Below are 19,939 nucleotides of genomic sequence, written 5' to 3'. Positions count from 1 at the left end.
CTTTAAATTTTTAAATTAAGACATTCACGCCCCGCCCCAAGCCACCATCTCTCCAGCGCCAGGAAGGTAGCCTGGGAACTCCCATAACTCCCCTAACCCCCTCACCCCACACACTCTCAGACCTCCTGATTGTGCCAGTCTTTGGACCCAATCTGCAGAGGCAGAGGTGGTCATATAGGGTATTTTTCTGAGTTCCCAACTTTGAAAATCTTTAAAGAAAGGGCATGGGAAACCTGTAGTAGAAGAGTGCAGAGTTCAACCATTCAGAAAGTTGGAGAATTCTTGGATGGGGAAATAAGATACTTCCACTACAAAGAACACCTGAGAAACTACATGAATACCAAACCAGCACTACAAGCAATTCTAAACAATATCCTAGAAAAAGACAATGAAGGCAACAAAACCATGAGGCCCAACAGAGCAAATCAAATAGGCAAGGCAAGAAACTAAAAGAAGGTGAAAAAGTAAAAAGAGTCAAGAAAAGGCCAATAACAGGACAATAATAAATCAGTACATACAAGTTATAAAAATCAACATCAATGGCCTCAATTCACCAATCAAGAGAAATAGACTGGCAAAATGGAATAAGAAGCAAAATCCAACAATATGTTGTATACAAGAAACACACCTAGTGCAAAAAGAAGCCCATATACTGAAATTGAAAGGATGGAAAACAATTCTCCATGTGACAGGAGCCCAGCAAAAAGCAGGGGTAGCAATCTTATTTGCAGACAAAGCAAATTTCAAAGCAAAACTGATTCCAGTATTATTGATGTAGGATTGTACTGTATCATACCTCTGTGCATGTAAAATATCTTCTACCTGCTTTATGATACATAGTAGTGACTGTGCTTTATCAGAGCTATTTTTAATGATATTACTCTACAATGTTCTCTTTCCAGATGATGATTAAGATGCTAAAAAAAAAAAAATGTGCCAGGTACCACTACAGCAACAGAACTTTGCTGTTTTTTGAGTATTATTCTTTTCTTTGTTTTTTTGTTTTTGTTTTTTTAATGGAATGTGCTGAATGTCTATAATTTTGTTCAGATGACTGCAGAACCTGGAAAAGGTGTTTCTGCTATTGATGTATAACATATTGCTATTATTGGTCTTTTTATATAAAATATAAATATATATATATACACACACACATACATATATATAATTTGAATTTTTGGAAACTTTAACTGTGCGGTCTACTTTGGAAAAAGTTATCCCAATTTAATGGTCTAGAAATGTTAATTTTTTTTCCATTTCTACAGGCATAACTCACTGTATTAAATATGTAAGGAAGGTCATACTTATGTAGGTTTGATTACAGAAACTAATAAAGTATTCTCTAAATGAAAAAAAAAAGAATAAGATAAGCCTACAAGAGCAAGAAGCAATTTAAATATGTTCAGGGACCATTTTCATCTTCAGAATTAAGGATTTTTTTAATTTAATTGATTAGTACATTCTAGGTAGACAGTACAGTTACATTCATTACTGGGATCGTGTACCTTTACATGCCAGGTCTTGATTCTCATTTTTTCCCCTTGTCCCCACCCTCCCTTCTTTGAAATAGGAAGTAAATGGCTAAAGGTGTAGGGAAAGTGGGAAGGGTGGGGGAAAGGTAATAAGGGAGAGGAAAAAATATGAGAAATTGAAAAAATGGAAATAAAGTGTTTGTAAATGGGGAGGGGAGAAAGGGGTGAAGGGAGGGCAGGGACAAGGGGAGAAAATGAAAATCAAGACCTGTCATGTAAAGGTACAGAATCCCAATAATGAATGTAATTGTATTGTATACCTAGATTGTACCAATAATTTTGGGGAGGAGGGGGTGAAGGGAGGGCAGGGGCAAGGGGAGAAAATGAGAATCAAGACCTGTCATGTAAAGGTACACGATCCCAATAATGAATGTAATTGTATTGTATACCTAGATTGTACCAATAAACTCAATAAAAAGAAAAAAAACAAATTAATACATTCCAAATGCCTAAGTACATTTACACTTTGTCAGTTTTTGGAATCCAAACTTCTCAGGTCATGTTCGAACTCTGCATTCATCCTATTCATATAAGCATGTCAAGAGTGAATGTCATTGGGCTGGGTATTTATCTCAGTGGTTCTGCCACCTGCGTCACAAGCTCAAGGACCTGAGTTCCATCCCTGGCACCACCCCCCACAAAAAGTGAATGTTATGATAAAAATTAATCCAGGTTTGAACATTAATCCTTTTTTATGATTCTTTCCATTAACAGCCCAACCCCCTGTGGCAGTCAGCTGGAACACCAGTTTATTCCAGCTTATATAATGTTAAGGACCTGGAAAGAGGGTCAATCTTCATACCACCAGGAGAAATTACATAGATTTATAGCTCTGGTATGAAATTTAAGGATCATAAAATCCAAATCTCTGCTTTATGAGATTAGTAAACTGAGGCCTGGAAAGGTGATTTAGTGCTCAAGATCAGATATCCAGTATATCTCAGAGTAACATATGGAGCTCATTTTGTACTGTCTTAATCTCATGTGTTTCAGTGGAAAGAGTATCTATCCTATTTATACAATAATACCACTACTTAAGAACCAATACATATGTGTCTATGGGGGGAGATGTATAACCTGAGTCCTGTGTACTTCTTTTTACCTGCCTTTTAATAATGAAATATTATATTTAGAATTTATTATGCTTTACTTATAGTTGTACAATAATCATTTGAATTTAGTGAAGTGTGGTACACTGAAACACAAACAATTCAAACTATCTGAATATTGCTCCCATGTTTCTTAACAGCACAGGGTTGCAAGATTAATTTCTTTTCTATTAAAATAAAACATTTTATTTCTCCCATGATCTGAGTAAGTTGCCCAGATATTATCCTACATTTTTTCCTCCATAACATGTTATATAATATATTCTATATGGAATCCTGTGTTATAAGGTTACTAATAACTTGTGCATTATACTAGTTATTATCAATGCATGGAAATGAACATCACCTTCAAATTTCTAGTAATCTTTATTCCTATTTTATGTATTATGTGTTTTAAAAGCTGAGGTGCTTACTGAGAGTCTTAATAATTATAAGAACACAAAAGTTACATTTGGACAATATTAATATATAATTGACATATAAGATTATTTTAATTTATTTTATTTGTCCTTTGAGATTTGAAGAATGTCTGTTTCTAGTACTTATACATTAATAGTTAGTGAAGCATTAGTCCAAGGAAGATTTGTGTTCTGTATTCTTCAATTTAAATCTAATTTGGGTACTTTTTGTGTACTTGAGAAACTAAAGGACTATACCTAAACCCCATTGCTTAATTTATAAAGTAAGAATAATAACAGCTTATAATAATAACAGTTTTGTTTTGGGAGCCCTGTGGGGAAATATACATAACTCAAAGCTTCTCAATATTCTTTGCATCTCATTCCATACTCTGTAATATTTTATGTACATTTTATATATTTTACGTACATTGCCTGTTTTCACTTTTTCACCCAATATGTAATTTTTCAATAACAATATAATATCTAATATTTTGAGAAATTTAAGTAAATTTATCATAACAGGACATCAGAAATACCATCTTTAATGGCTAAAATTTTTCTAATCTTTGATTTCATGAATATTTGTATGCTAAAATTTCCTGTGCTTTGTGTCATCTCCTTTATTCACAACAAATCAATCACTGATAATAGAAATATGTCCATTCCAATTACAAAGGAAAATTTTTAATTAAGTTGAGAGTCATAAAGTTTCTCAAGAAAGAGTTAAAATCATTTAGGAAGCACAAATGAACAGGATGCTTTCTCTATGGAGTTCTTGTCCTGAATTAGCTGGTTGGACGACCCACTGTTTAATTGCAAAATCTTCATTTCCCTAGGTGATGTACTCTGATGTTGACTCTAAGTGGGTCCAGACAGGCTTTATGACTGAGAAGCAAAGCACTTGCCTTGAAAATGAGATATTTATTTGCAAGTTGTTCTTAAATGGTGTCTACATAACTGGGAATAAAGTGGAGATTTGAAATTTTCTCCTTCATTTAGAAATTGCACAATCATTCATTTTGACTTTCCTAGTTCCTTCCTTCATTTCAACTTTTACAGCCCGTATCAGAACAATTGCAATGAATTCCTATTTTATTACATTTCTTCCACTCTTATACTCATCCCTCACTACTCACCTAAAGTCAATGTAAACAAGATGCTCCCTAATTATTTATAAGTTGAATTTCAGTCTCTTTATTTTGCCATTTAGTCTGTTTCACAGTCGTGAGACTTCTACATCTCCCTTGTACAAGTCTGCAGTACAGGCAAATGGGTCACTCTGTAAATTCTAGAACAAACTTTTAAAATTTTGCCTCAAGAATTTTCTCCCTACTATTTCTTTTACTTTGTTCCAGACTAAATTTGAATCATCATCTATGACCTTGGGAAGTTTCTTGTCCATCCACACTTCCCACATCTCTAGTTTGTTCCTCTTCTGTTTCTGATTCTCAACCCTGACTGAATATAGCAATCAATTTTTAAAGAAAATATTGTTACATCAGCCTTAATGCCGGGGATATGCATTTAACCTGTATGGGGTACAGTCTGAGCATTGAGATTTTTTAACTCTCCCCAGGTAATTTTGGTTTCCAATCTATGTTAGCAGTCTATGAGTTATATAAGTTCTAATTATACACTATTTGCACATCTCATTAATCAATTTAATAAGACACATACCACCTTTGTGATGTTTGTAGATTTTTAAATGCTTTTTTCCAGGGCAGGGGCTCATTTCCTTCTGTAAAAATGTTCATACATTTGTGATCAGATACAGGCATATGTAAAATAATTATTTTATAGTCAAATATAAAATGCATTTGAAAAACAAAATAATTTGAGTCAGCAGTAAATTTACCTCTTTTGGTTCCACTCCCCCTTCATCAAAATTAATCATTGTCAATAAATTATCACAGAGCCTTCCTCATAATTTCAAAGACTCTATGTTTTGTGAATTGAGAAAGCATTGAGGAGACTGATGTGAGCAAAAGGGAAAATGACAGGAAAAAATGGAGCCGTACAACCGCATGAGGACAAATAAGACACAACAGCACAGAATACTGGAGGCCTTTTTTTTTTTTTTTTTGGCTTTTATTAAGTGAGCTGAAGTTTTCTAATGAGGAATGTCATGATCTAAGTGAAAAAAAATTTTAAAGATTATTTGGTATCCTTAAGGCCAAAAGCTGGGCTTGGATTAAGAGAAGAGGTGAATGGGCAGAAACAAAAATACTGGTTAGGAGACTATTTCAGAAAGAGATAAAAGTGATAAGCAACACAGAAGTAGGAATGAAGTTGGTGTAATGTATTTGGATTCTGGATAGACAGTGGACCCTTGAATTACAAACTTGTTCCCAAGGGCTGGTTGTAACTCACGGTGGTTGTAAGTCAATATAGCTGACATCTGTATGTTTACCTGGGTACACACTATAGATAACAAGAGGCAGATGATCATAAGTCAGGCCAGTCGAAACTTGAGGATCCACTGTATATTGAAAGTAGCACCAATGGGATCTCCTGTTGGAGTAGATGAGTTCAAGGAAGAGAGGACTTAAGTTTTACTTCAAAGTTTTAAACTTGAGCAAATGAAAGAAACATGTAAAAACCACTGTCATATGCATTCCAATTATGTACAACCTGCACAGTGCTTTAAGCAATTTTATAAGACCTTGTCACATGATACTAGTCCCATAATTAATTCTTTTCCTCATTCTGAGATGTAAATGATGATAATAATCACATCAACGCATCACTGTGAGTATTAAATCAGGTAATATTTTTAAAGTGCCTAGAATAATACAGCTTGGCTCATCAGAATTCAGTGAACAACACATATCATAGAGGGACTCAATCGGCGCAGACAGTTGAAGTCAGCACCATTTGAAAGATGGAGTCATCAGTTTAACCACCTACTAACTGAGATTCAAGAAAACATGGCATGACATTTTAATTATATAACCAATGCAGCCATATTGATCAAAATAGCCAAAACAGAAACTATGGTTGGTAAGAATATTTATGATTCAGAATTAAAACAGAATGAATTTTCCTAGATGTTTGGGAAATGTAAGATCTTTTAATTAGATTATTGAGCATTTGTTTAGTTCCTTAAATTTTGGTGGGAATAGGACAGAAAGTCATAGGAAATATGTATTTAAACATAACATGAAAACTGCAGCAAAGAAAATCAATTATAAGAAAAACAAACTTGGGCTGGGGATTTAGCTCAGTTGTTCCGCTGCCTGCCTTGCAAGCGCAAGGTCCCAAGTTCAATCCCTGGTACCAAAAGAAAAAGAAAAACAAACCTAACACTGGATGTTGTAATACAAAAACTGATGAAAGAATATAACTGCGTTAAACAATCCAGTCAATGATGATGTAACACATATTATGGCCTGGAATACTAGAATGCAGGTGAAAAATTCCTATTGCTTATAAATCTTCTAGCTGTTGTAATGTTGAGTGATTTACCTATACCATCCAGGTTTGTCCAAGTACACTGTATTATGCTCATACAACATCAACTAAGGATACACTTCTCAGAATGTATCCCCTTAATTGAGTAACATAAAATTATAATTTAAAATTAAAGCCATTTAAGGTAAGCAAGACTGGCACAGCATGTGAGCACTTAATAATTATCCAGTAAGTGTATAAAGAGTAATAATCCATTGATAATATGAAGAGGAACATTTAGAGGCCCTGCTGTAATTCAACATTTAATGCTATATAAAAAAGAACACTGGTTTAAATGTAGGAGCTAATATTTATTATTATATAACTGTTTGAAGCTATAAGTTATGCATCTGTAAAAGTAAGGGATAACAATCTTAAGTCCAGGGTTTTAATAAGGATTTAATAAATAAAAAGTTTGGTTATATAGATTCGGGAACATAGTAAGTTTTCAATAAATATCAGCAGTTATGTGGAACTGAAGAAAATTTTATTTGCAACTAAGGAACTCTGAGAAGTGTTTACAAATCCCTGGTGAGGAGCTAGGGGAATGGAAACATGATCACACAGATGGCCTGCATATTGCTAATGGCTCCAGGTGTCTAAGTTGCTTGTTAAGTAAACCTGCATGTAATTTATCAATAATATTGGTCAGGTTGCCTCATCTAATTCATTTTGTTACTACAATTATTCTAAATTATCGTGCAATTTCAGATATTTTAAATCAGGCATAGTTGAACTGGGTAAACATAACTGTCCATCTGGCCATGGTTTGGAGCCAACAGAAGAAATCCACGTTAGATGACCACTCAGAGAGGTACACGCAAAAGTAACCACAACCCAAGCCATCTTTACTATTTTTTAGCTAACTGAGGTTCATAAAGGAGCATATTAAAAGATAAAGTTTCTATTCTGGTTATCAAGAAAAGTTTCCAAATACCACACAGTAAGTGCTGCTCATTGTTGATTGATTCTGGTAATGCTTGCCTTAACCTTGAGTGTATCCATTAGCTTTCTTACTATACTTTGTAGCTAATGTCCTACATACAAATATGCCTAAAATTTAGAACTCTAGATGTGTTTTATTCATAAAAGACACTCGATAGCATTGTAATCACTAAAGTATATTGCTAGAAAACCGATTGTTCTACCAGTTGGAGGTCCTTAGCCATTTTCTTTTAGATTCATCACTTGTCCTCCTTATAATCTACTCTGTAGTAGCAGGAATTTCATTTCTCAAATGCTTGTGCCCCAGGGTTTCTGACTGTGATCAACCAATGGGAAAATGGTAAATGTTGGAAGAGATGAGGAAAGGAGAAGTCAAGGTATTTCTACCACTCTCTGCTTGGCAGTTCTAGTGTCATTTTTCCTGTAGTCATAGGCTTTTACAAGATGATAGCTCCTCCATGGTCTCAGCTCTCTAGATAGGTCTACTGTGCTTCTAGATTTTTGTCTGGTGGCCTCAGATTGTAATTTCCATGATGTCATCAAGTTGTAGTAGCTTTCTGGGATTGCTAAATTCTAGGCTGTCTCATAGTACCATGTTATGTTTATTAGCTTTTCTTTCATCTGTGTTTGAAAGATTTCATAATGGAATCCATCCATTTGAAATACTTAGGAAGATTTTATTTTGTGATTGGATTTTTAAAATTATTATTATTATTTTTATTTTTGTACCTGGGATTGAACTCGGGACCTTGCATTTGCCAGGCAGGCATGACACCACTGAGCAACCTCCCCCCTAAATTAATTTTTTGAAGTTAAGAAAAAACAAAAAAAATCCCATAGTCAAATAATAAAAGAATAAAAATAGTTATTACACTGTGTATTGTTGTCTTCAAAGTAGTTACTAGGAGTACAAGGCATACACAAAAAAGATGCTTACAAAAAAAAAAGAAACAAACAGATAATAACACAAATCTTTCTTTTCAATGGACTAAGATAAGTTAGTGGTATAAATGAATCCAATTAGCATATATAGTTAAATATTTGATCTTGTCTCATTAGATATAATTTTCACATTGTGAGTTCAGAAAAATAAAAATGGTCCACAAATATCCAAGAAAGAGACATCTTAGCAAAAAATTCTTTTCTACAGAATTTCCTAAAGCCCTTTTTGTGCTAAAATACAGGATGCATTTCAAGCCATGCTGTATACAGCATCTCCCTAACTTATTATTCTAAAGAACTATGTTTTGTTTGTTTTGCTTTTCTTTTTTTTTCACAGAATATTTACAAGCAACTCATGAAAGAAGAGTTACACAGATATAATTTGAAAGTGTTGACGAAAGTAAATCTCAGTCTGATAATTCTGTATTTGTAACACAGGGATGAACCAATTTTTATATGTGGCATCTATATCTTTTTAACGCTGCAAATACCTAAAAGGAATATCTTGAAAATTAAAAGAAAGATGGACTAGCACAGGTATCCAAAGAATATCTCACTAATGTCATGTGCTTTGCAATATTATGGTAGGCAAAGACAAGTTATTTCATGCTGAAACACCTTTTGCGAATTTCATAATTGGATCTAGTTTGTGGAGTCTGCACCAGGGAAATGCCACTGCATTTCATTTATCATCAAACCGACTGGATTTGAAATGATAACACATGTGCCAGATTGAGGGGAAAAAAAGTCCAAATGGATTCATGCAGAAATGTTATTAACTTGGAAATGGTTCAATGGGCATTTGGCATTTTCACATTGGTAGGTTTCATTTGTGGAGTGAGAACAATGAGCTAGAAAGATATGGAGCTCTGTATTTTGCCACTTTAACATTTATGTTTGTCATTTATGAACCTCAGCTGAGAATTAATTAAATTTCTGTCTTGTGGTTTTTGGGTTTCTAACATATAGAAACTTTGTTATATTCACCTATTTACTTTGTAGATTTCCACTTTAAATATAAACTTTTCCAGGTAAGTAGGTACCTAAAACAAGAATAAGAAAAGTAAGAGCTTTAAAGATGTGGCTTGGAGCAAATAAAGTGTTCCACATTTAAGTTTTCTGAATGAAAAATCTGAGATTTAAACCCCTAAGGTGCTTCTTACAAAAGCAAGTATATGGATTGTAAACATGAAGTCACCATTTTAACTGATGAAGTAAAGTGAAAAGCAGTGATAAATATCAGGAAATAGTGAAGTATACAAGACAGATCCAGATAAGCTGGAAGCAAAAAGGGTCTCAATGAACAAAGGCCTACAAATTTGACTATAGTGTCCAGCTCTGACCATAACGAGGTATGTAGTTTTGGGCTAAGCACTCAAAGCTATTCACTCATTTGTTTCACAGATATTTATTGTTCCTCTTGATCTGCGATATTCATACAGCTAGATTGATTCTAAGGATTCACAAGTGGTTAGTATTAGAAGGAGAAAAAGAAGGATAATATTGACCAGTGGTGCCAAACCTATAGCAAGCATGCCACAGTGGGCTATTTGTATCATTGAAAGCTCTAAAAGGTTCAGCGTCACCGGCACAGACAATGAGAAAGCAAGTGAACAAATAACACATAAACAAGATAAATTTCATGACTACAATAGTTTGTACACCATGATTGACGTGACTCAATAGTCAAGTGACCACTGACAGCTTCTGTAAGCTCAGCATTCCAGGTCGAGAGAGGATGCAGAAGTAAGAATGAGCATGGCAGTTCCAACAGCCAGTGAAATTTGATTATAAATGGAGAGAGAAAGGAAGGTAGGCAGGCACCAGATCACATCAGGCTTTATAATCTCTCAGCGCTTTCCTGCATGCCAAGGGGTTTGAAGGGAACGAATTTCAAGAACTCGTATAGTTCTCAAAGTCTCTGATATGCATGATTAAGAAAGAAAAATTAAATTTCATGAATATATAGGAAGAACAAGAGGATAAACCTAGAAAAATGCAAGATGATTAACGGCTCACCTGAAAGAGAAAACAAATAATAAAAATACCATTGTGATCGTGATTTTGAAAAACTGTCATCAAAATGCTTTATTTATAAAGCAAAAAGGTATTATCAACTTACATTAATTTTGCAATATATCTTTTTTGAATTGTTACACATGTTCTGGTCAAAAAAGATTAAATTGCTTTTTTATTATTGTACACTCCAAAGTACAAGTCATTTGGGTTGAATTACTTATTCATTTCCTTTACCTGATCTTCTAGACAAAGATGGAAAAGCTATCAATAAATACTGCAAAAATACCCATCCCATCATATCTTTAAGTGTTCTCCACAGAATTTAGGTGTCTGGGATGTTATATTACATAGAAAAAGTAGCCTGACTTCGGTCAGCGTAGTGAAAGTACACTCCAGGGAACAGTCGCTATAAGGAAGTGAGAAAAACATGATTATGCGGGAGAAATCCCACTCTGCTCCACTTGTAACAAAACTCCAGCCAATGAAAGTGTATTTTCTAAGCTAAAATATACATTCAGCTTTGTTCCAAACTGAAACAAAGTGTCAGGCCCTTGTATTTTATTCGTTGACCATTCCAGGGATGTAGGTGCCATTAAAAGCAAGATACTGTTCCCTGAGGTCAATTTACTGAGAGAAACAGCTGTGACTTATTAGCTGTCAACACTCCCTGCAACTAGAGGAATAAAGAGCTGAGTCCTGTTAAGGACATTTGACCTACACACTGTGCTGTTCATCACACCTGACCTCTAGGGGTGATAGAGTGCCGTACAGCAAAAGGAACCCAAGTCCAAGTGTGGGACTTACATGACTCTTACATGCTGCAAAATTATAAATTGATTTTAACATGTGTTGTCTGATGTATAGTCTATAAAATAAGGTTTGTTGGATATAAGAAGACAGCTTATTCAAAGATCTCATCGACTCTTCTTATTGGCTGTGTCTTTACAAAGATATTTAAAAATTTAAAACCAAAGGTGGCACGTGTTTCTTAAATTCTATGGCTCTGTTTGGAACTGGACGGTACACTGTTTCTTACCGGAATGTGAGTATAAACCTCATCTTCCTTTCTACTCTGTGCTGGTGACAGTTTAGGCCTGACTCCATCATACTTTTCCCTGGCTCTTCTTCCTCTACACGATCACGGTTGGGGCTATGGTAGCATCTGAAAAGCCCAGGGATACCCAAGCCACTTCTGGACTAGACATTATTGCCAATCTTATATTCATTGCTTCTGATCTGACAGCTAAGATGTTTGGGCCCATGCTGATGAAAACTAATGGGGTTTAGGACTTCAGGAAGAGGGTAGGAAAGGCAGACATTGAAGACCATTCGTGAAAACCCTGCTGAAGAAAAAAGTTTCTCCATATGTGACTTAGTCTAGCCTATTTGAGTTTTCTAAATTGTTAAACCCAAACTTTAGGTATTTTGAAAATTAAAGCTCTGACCTCTCTACAATACAGATGTTATTCCTACTTTAGATTCCTCTCATATGAGTTAGAAACTCTTCTATTAGACTTTGAAGCTATTTTCAAAGTTATTTCCCTATTACTTGCTTCCATTGTTCTGATGATAGATATTTATGAAACATTTCTCTTGTATGGAGTCTGATATAGTTTCTCTCCTCAGAGCATCTTCAGGTTTAATTGCAAAGATAGACAACTCAGCAGCTACTGACAATAAGTGATATGTGTACACAGAGGTAACTACTAGTTGTAGGAGTCCATATAACAAGCACATAATCCGAGTGGGAGATCAGAAAATCCTTCCTCGAGAGATAGTGTTTTAGATTTATTTTCTTTGGATGAGGAGTTTTTGAGATAAAAGGGACTAGGGAGTAGAGATGAATAGGTAAGAGAACTCCAGATGAAAGGACTGTTGAAAGGCTTAAGAGAGAGTAAAGGGAAGTTTGATCTACTTGGAAACTCTCAGGTGGTCGCCCACAGGCCAATGTGAAATTATTAGAGAGGAAGTTTCAAGATAAGTTCAGACTAACCTGAAGGCTTGTTGAATCATTAATAATATTCACTGATTTAGCATGACCACATATGTCTCTTAAAATACTTTAATTTTTAAAGGCCTCAAAAGTTTAATAATATTAATAAATAATATATGTGGTTATTTGCAATCACCCTATAAAACAGTGCACTGTATTAATTAGCAAATCGGTATTTACTCTCTTAAAGATGCCTCCAAATGATTTTATGAAGCCAGATTAGTAGCACTCCCAGTTACATATATGAAATGTGATGCTCAGAAAGGCTAATGAAGGTGCCCAAGGTGTGATCAATTCAGAGAATGAATTTGCAGGGGCCCAGTCTAGAGTGAAGCAGACTATATGCAGAACTACTAGAATAAACAGGCAAGAAATGATGATATGGGAAAACACAGAACAAAAACAAATGCACTAGCAATGAAGATAAAGCAAAGGTGTCAAAATGATACACAAATTAAAAAGGCAGAATTTGTGAGTCAGAGACTGGGTTTATTCTACCTGGACATGGGAGATAGAAGTGTCTACAATATCTGCCAAATTTCTTATGTAACTGGCCAGATGGTGTCACCACAATGCATACCAGGAAGATGCTTAGGGGAGCCAGGTGCAAAAATGAAAAGTTTAGATGTGCACAGGTTGATTTGGAGAGTTCCGTGAGATATTTTAATGCTAATGCTTTCTAGGCATCTGGATAAGTAAGTTTAGCAGAGGAGCACTACCTGAGGTACAGGGAGTGACACTGCACTCATCAGGCAAGGGGACATATTTGCAGTTAGAGAAAGTGTGCAGAAAGTTAACAGAATGGGCCCAATACTTCCACCTCTAAAAAGGCCTTTGCCCAGCACCCGGAAGCCTGGGTTCTGAATGTGTCTTGATGAGGTTGCATCTCTTTGGCTGTATTTTTTGTACAAACAGTGTGTCAGTGGTGGACACCTGCATTCTCTGGGCAAGTCTGAAATTTTGGTATTTTCTAGATTGGGAACGCTTGCCAATCGCTTGGGAGTGACTTGTCTCCACTCCTAAAGTCCGAGTCTTCCTTCGATTCCCTGGGTATACACACTGTACACAGGTGGCCACAGTGACATTGCAGCATGTTTGGTGTGACCTTTCCTGGGATTAAGGGAATGGAGGGAGACTGAACAAGGGGTTCCTCCTGAGCAAGGGGTCACCTGGGCCTTGCTCCCTTACTCACCTGTTGGTAGAATATTTCACTTTGTAACAAATGTTGAAGTGACATGCTTAAACAATGAGTATTTCTAGTAATCATAGATTGTGTGGGTCATGTTGGAAACTTTTAAATAGGAAAATTCAAAATGATCCCAGCAAGTAACAGATAACATTACTAAAAAGAAAAGGTGACTAGAGATGTCATTTGAGCAGGTTTAGGGATATGTGGAGGCAAAAGGAGTATAGGTGGAATACAGATTTAGCTTATAAGGTAAAATATTTAAGGAAATACAAAAATATAACATATTTAAAGAAAATAAATAAAATATTTAAAATAAAACGTAAAATATTAAAGAAAATATAAAAAGAAAAGTTGTATCTTAGAAGAATTTCAGAGTTGAGCTTGTCTATATACTAAAAGGAAGAACAGATAAAGAGAAAGAAAATAGAGACAGACTAGAGGAAAAGTTCAGTAGAGAAAGTAGAGTAGGAAAGGTCAGAGCCAGAACAGAAGTAGTGCATTTTATTTTAGCTCCAAGGAGGAATAACATTTACACAAAGCTAAGAAAGACGGGGAAAAATTTTATAAGAATAAATGAGATAGTGAACAAAAGGATAAATCAACATGGCTATTTGTCCGATAGCTTCTTTGTTTCATTTCACTTCTCTGTGACTGAGGAGATTCCTCAAACAATAGTATTTAACTCAATCAAGATAAATTTAATTTGCACAGAATTGAGTAGTTGAAAGGATGAGTCACTTAGTTACTCATAGAACCAAATGTTTTTTTCTGAACTCTGAGTTGAAGCCTATTTCAGACATACCCAGTCAAAGAGGCAGGATCTTGCAAAATATATTCAAACTCATGTTCCAGAGGCTTCTCGTATTCACTATAGTTTGACAACCACTGGATTCATGGATAATAAAGAGGCTAAAGGAGGGCTTAAGGAGAGAAATAAGAGCCATGATCTGGCTGGCACTGCAAAAAAAAAAAAAATCATTCTTACTATGTTGAATACAGGCATTAATCAAACACAGTGAGACTTCTTGATAATTTAGGATAAAACAAGATATCTGGCCTTGTTTGGGGGAGAAGGGGTAATTGAGAAATAGTGCAAATCTGGATATAGTTTTGTATCCAACAGAATGAATGGGATAAAAGAAACAGACACAATAAGGAAAATTCCAAGAATTTTGGCTGGAAAAGCATGCAGAATTGAGCTTTTTTAAAAGCTGTTAAATCTTCTTTGTTATGAAAAGAATACTGAATCTGGACATTTTGAAAAAATTATTTTTTCCTTTATATTTATACTTTTCTCAGGCATTCATATGGGTAACACTGCAGGCATTTGGTATAAACTAAATAAAATATTCTAATGTTGAGAGTTTTAAAGGTTTTTGTGTGAATTTTAAATATATTTCTGAAAAGTAACTGATTAAAACATGTTTTAACTTTTATTTATTCTTAATATAGCATCACTGTCCTTATCATTAGCTAGTATTCTGGGAAACTTGTTTGAAAACTGTGAATTACCTGGAACCTGTATGTTGTCAACATTTAATAATTATGAAAGTGGTTGAGAAAAAATGAATTGTGACTTTGAATGATGACTTTCCTTGTAATCCAGATGAAAAATTGAACTATAAGATTTGCTACCTGATGAATTTAGACGTATTTTATATCATGACGAAGCAATGATTTTCTCTTCTCTTTACCAGCATTTGCTTGGAACTATAGATTCACTGATGAATTGGTATCATTCCATTTTAAAACAAAGCACTTCAAACAGTTTGAAAATTAATATTTTTAAGTAATAATATTAATGTTTCCCACACATGATTTGCTTTTAGATAGGCTACTTCTGATTTCCAAATACCATCAAGGTTTGATTATTTGAATCAATGGAGTAGAACTTTGTGTTAGATTATCCCAAACACAAAGCACCCCAGGCCGTTTTATTTTTGATTTCAGAATTCATTTCCATATATTTCTAGTTAGATGTTACCAGCAGTCAGTTGGCATAGCATCAAAACCAAATCACAGGAGTTTCTTGTGTGAGAGTCCTTAAAATAAAATTATCTCAGATTATTGATTCCAAAATTAATTAAAATTAAATGTGCCAAATGAGAATGTCTTGCAAGTATAGTTGTGAATTAGTTTAATACAATGGCTATGAAAAGTGGCTTATTCTTCTGCGTGTGAAATTTTTTTCTTTGACAGATCTAGTCCCCATATTTACAGTAAAATCAGTGATGTTACATTGACTACTATGATTATTGATATCCTGTATTTTCAAGAGATCACAACATCTTACCATTGAAAGAATTTTAAAAATCCTCTAACAGTCTACAAGAGAAATTGTCATTATAATAATTATTAATGTTATTATAACATTTAAAAGATTTTTTTATAAGATCTGTATAGACCTTTCCAATAATGGTGAGGACATAAGCAGCCCATCCTTCATTCAGTACTCTTAAAAAGCTTAGGCACTGATCCTGTTTTCTGTCTCTACCACAACTCCTCTTTTTACCACTGCCTAAAATCCATCCAGTAATTGTACATTAATTATTGAAAGTACTAAACTAGTCTGTTGCTCAAACTTTAATGATTATATGATCTTAAAAATATGTCTAACTTTCTTATTTGGCAATTCCTACTTAAAATTATTGATTGTCACATCTCTCTCCATTCTGCCTTCCAACCAGATATTCAAAGGAATCTTTTGATGCAAATTCAGATTTTTTTTCTCTTCTACTGTATTGATCAGATTTTTGTTGATAAAACCAAATACTCAACATCTGCAAAATTAAAGGAGGAGAGATGTATTTGGCTCAGTGCTTCAGAAGGTTCAGTCCTTTTTCAGCTGACCTCAGGATAAAAAATACCATGGTGTTCCATTTTATAGAATACTACTTAGCCATAAAGAATGAGAAATTAGATTCATTCATGGGAAAAATGAATACATTTTGAGGATATACTCCTAAGTGAAATAAATAAGTCACACATGTGTAAATACTAAACAGTTTCTCCGGTGTGAAAAATTAAAATAGCACACAAGATCCTAATTTAGATAATTAACAATGTGAAATAGGAAGAAAAGGGCTAAAGGTGTAGGGAAAGTAGGAAGGGTAGGGGAAAGGTAATGAGGGAAAGAAAAAAAATAGGAGAAAATGAAAAAATGGAAATAAAATGTTTGTAAATGGGGAGAGAAGGAAGGGGTGAAGGAAGGGCAGGGACAAGGGGAAAAAATGAGAACTAAGACCTGTCATGTAAAGGTACAAGACCCCAATGATGAATGTAACTGTACTGTATACCTAAAATGTACCAATAAACTCAATGAGGGGGGAAAAAAAACATGGTGGAAGGGCTTGATGGAGTAAAGTTGCTCACATAATGATAGCAAGGAAGCATAGCAGGGAAGCAATACCAGAGAAGAAGGGGCTACAGAGCAACTATAATACCCTAGATCATGCATCCATGACCCACCCAGGCACACCCAGATGTACAACTGAGGGCTTTCAGATGTAAACCACCTGTGGCTCACCTGCTCTAGTGTGTGATCTGCCTTAGTCTACTAATTCCAACTTTATTTCTAACCCCAAACACTTCATAGCCAAACCCTAGGAGAGCTTCTATCTAAATATTGAAGCACCTTATGGCTTTGTCTAATTAATCATACAGGAACTAAGGAATATTCTACATATCCAGTTGATATATGAATTTGTTTCTCTTATACAGTTGAGAGAATTTTGTTAAATTTTGCTAAACCAGGAAACAGAAAATTTCTCCTTTGCTGAATCTGACCAGTTTAAAAGATGAAGACCTAAAAATTAACATTTGCTCATCTATGATGCTGGATGATCCCAGAAGCATCGATGCTGGCAAAAAGTCCTTTCCATGCAGTGAGCTCTTCAGAGTTTCATTTACAGTCAAGGGACAGGAGGCATTAGATGAAAAATGTCTTTAAAAATTAAAGAAACATGATGCAAGAAAAATACTTTTAAAATCCATTATTATCATCTGTGAAAGATATGGCAATGTTTTAGAGAAAAGGAGAGTGACTGGAAATTGAATACATGATAATAAAAGTTTAGATAAAATTAATAGAGGAGATGAAATATAATCCTCAGAAAATCTAACAAGAATAATAAAAGCAGAAAAGACTATTCAAGAATCATTCCAAAGTTTTATGATTTCAATGAAGAGTTTGAAAAAGAGCAAACAAAAACAAAGGAAAAGAAAATGCCAAAACATATGATATTATAGGCTAAACTGTGCCTTTCCAATATTTACTTTGGAATACGAATGCAATTAAAGAGGTAATAATGTTAAAATATGACTATTGTCCTTCAAAGAGGAGATTAAAACACAAATACACACAGTGGAGACAATGTGAAGACATAGGAAGATGATCCGCAAGCCAAGGTGAGAGGCTTCACAAGAAACCAATCCTGTGGCTCCCTTGATCTTGGACTCTTACCTTCTATTATTGCCAGAACATAACTTTTGATCATTTAAGCCACTCATTCCTTGGAGCTTTGTTTTGAAAATCCTTTCAGACTAATACAAACTGCTTAAGAAACCTTCATGTATCTGAAAGATGGCCAAGTTAAAATGATATGTCAATATTTTGAATAAACAAGATCTATGACAAGAAATTTTATATAATTCCACCATCCTAGAAATAAAAAAACCATAAAAGTACCAAAGAAAGGTCAGCACATACATAGGACAAATAAGGCACTAAGATTTTGTAAAAACACTAGGAACAAGAAAACAAGTAAAAAACACTTTTAAAATATTTGAGATAAGGATATATAAATGAGAATACTGTACCAATGCAATTATCAGTCATGTATGAAGGCAAAAAAATGCATTTGTAGATATTCAAGATTTCAAAAATTTTATTTTCCTGAGTCTTTTTTTTTTCAAAATACTAGAAAGAGAAGGAAAGTAAGAATAACAGGATACTGTAGGATGTAGAAGTAAAAGATAAAATATAGCAGAAAAGTGAAGCACATCATCCAAAAGAGGGGGATAAAAGGCTCCAGAAGAGAGGGGCAGAGCAGGCCTCAAATAAAATCCATTAGGTCAGGGGACATTTATAGTGTACCTGACAGTTGTGAAAGCAGAAAGGACCTTGTGCTAATGGCTAAGTATTAGATAATCAATTAGAATCAGTTCACTAAAGAACTAAGCAAATTAAAATAATGCCAGTTCTTAGTTTTAGGAAAAACAATCAGTTGAAGGAAAATCGATCACAGTTCTGTTCTAAATAATGCTTAAATAGCCATGATCATGCCAGAGCTCATCTAAGCAACTATTGTATAGCAACATCAGGTGAGAATGAAGACAATTTTGGTTAGGAGTGAAGGGAAAGCAAGAAAGAAAGCAAGAAAGAAAGAAAGAAAGAAAGAAAGAAAGAAAGAAAGAAAGAAAGAAAGAAAGAAAGAAAGAAAGAAAGAAAGAAAGAAAGAAAGAAAGAAAGAAAGAAAAAAAGAAAGAAGGAAAGAGAAAACATTATTCATACTCACTAAAGAGAAAGCTGACAGACAAAAGAGCTGAGATTTGAAAATTATCACTTTTCATGGGAATATGATAAGGAACACTGAGCAGAAGATAATTATTCAGTGTGAGAACCCTCATGCAATTATTTTACTTTTAGAAAGGTACACATGTATAAAATTGGTGAACAATTTAACTAAAAAAATCCAATTTTCCATTACCATTTACTGAATAATTTTCTTTCAACTCCCTACTGTCTTTTATTAATTTTTTTTCTTTTTATTGAGTTTATTGGTACAATCTAGGTATAAAATACAGTTACATTCATCCCTGGGATTCTGTACCTTTACATAATAGGTCTTGATTCTCATTTTCTCCCCTTGTCCCTGCCCTCCCTTCACCCCCTCCTCCCCTCCCCATTTACAAACACTTTGTTTCCATTTTTTTCAGTTTCTCATATTTTTTTCCTCTCCCTTATTACCTCTTTAGCCCTTTACTTCCTATTTCACATTATTAATTATGTCATTAGGATCCTGTGCACTATTATAGTTTTTCACACCAAAGAAACTATTCAGTATTTCTGTTAAAGAAATCTCTGTATGAACATTAAAAATAGGGAATCCTAAAGTAAAACTAAAAAGTAAAGTAAAAGAGAAAAGGCAATGATGTAACATTAAAATAATCCTTAATTCTGGAGATGAAAATAGTCCCTGAACATATTTAAATTGCTTCTTGCCCTTATAGTCTTATCTTATTCTTTTTTCATTATTTAGAGAATACTTTATTAGTTTTTGTAATCAAACCCATGCATATATGACCTTACATATTTAGTACAATGTGTTACCCCTGTACACATGGAAAAAAAAATAAAA

At 34.3% G+C, this 19,939-nt stretch overlaps 1 long non-coding RNA gene across 1 annotated transcript in view; it reads right to left on the bottom strand.

Annotated features, from left to right (window-relative positions):
* Nucleotides 1-19,939, bottom strand: part of LOC104849207 — a 336,781-nt gene that overhangs the window by 3,495 nt on the left and 313,347 nt on the right. The window contains exons 5-6 of the long non-coding RNA XR_776671.2: nucleotides 5,453-5,553; nucleotides 4,720-4,780 (exon numbers count right to left, since the gene is read on the bottom strand). This is a non-coding gene — a long non-coding RNA (uncharacterized LOC104849207). The remainder of the gene's footprint in view (nucleotides 1-4,719; nucleotides 4,781-5,452; nucleotides 5,554-19,939) is intronic.

The sequence above is a fragment of the Fukomys damarensis genome, unplaced genomic scaffold (genome assembly GCF_012274545.1).
Source record: "Fukomys damarensis isolate Sample0158 unplaced genomic scaffold, DMR_v1.0_HiC HiC_scaffold_5, whole genome shotgun sequence".
Taxonomy (NCBI): Eukaryota; Metazoa; Chordata; class Mammalia; order Rodentia; family Bathyergidae; genus Fukomys; species Fukomys damarensis.
The sequence above is the reverse complement of the archived record's forward strand: the minus strand, read 5'-3'. Positions and strand labels throughout refer to the sequence as shown.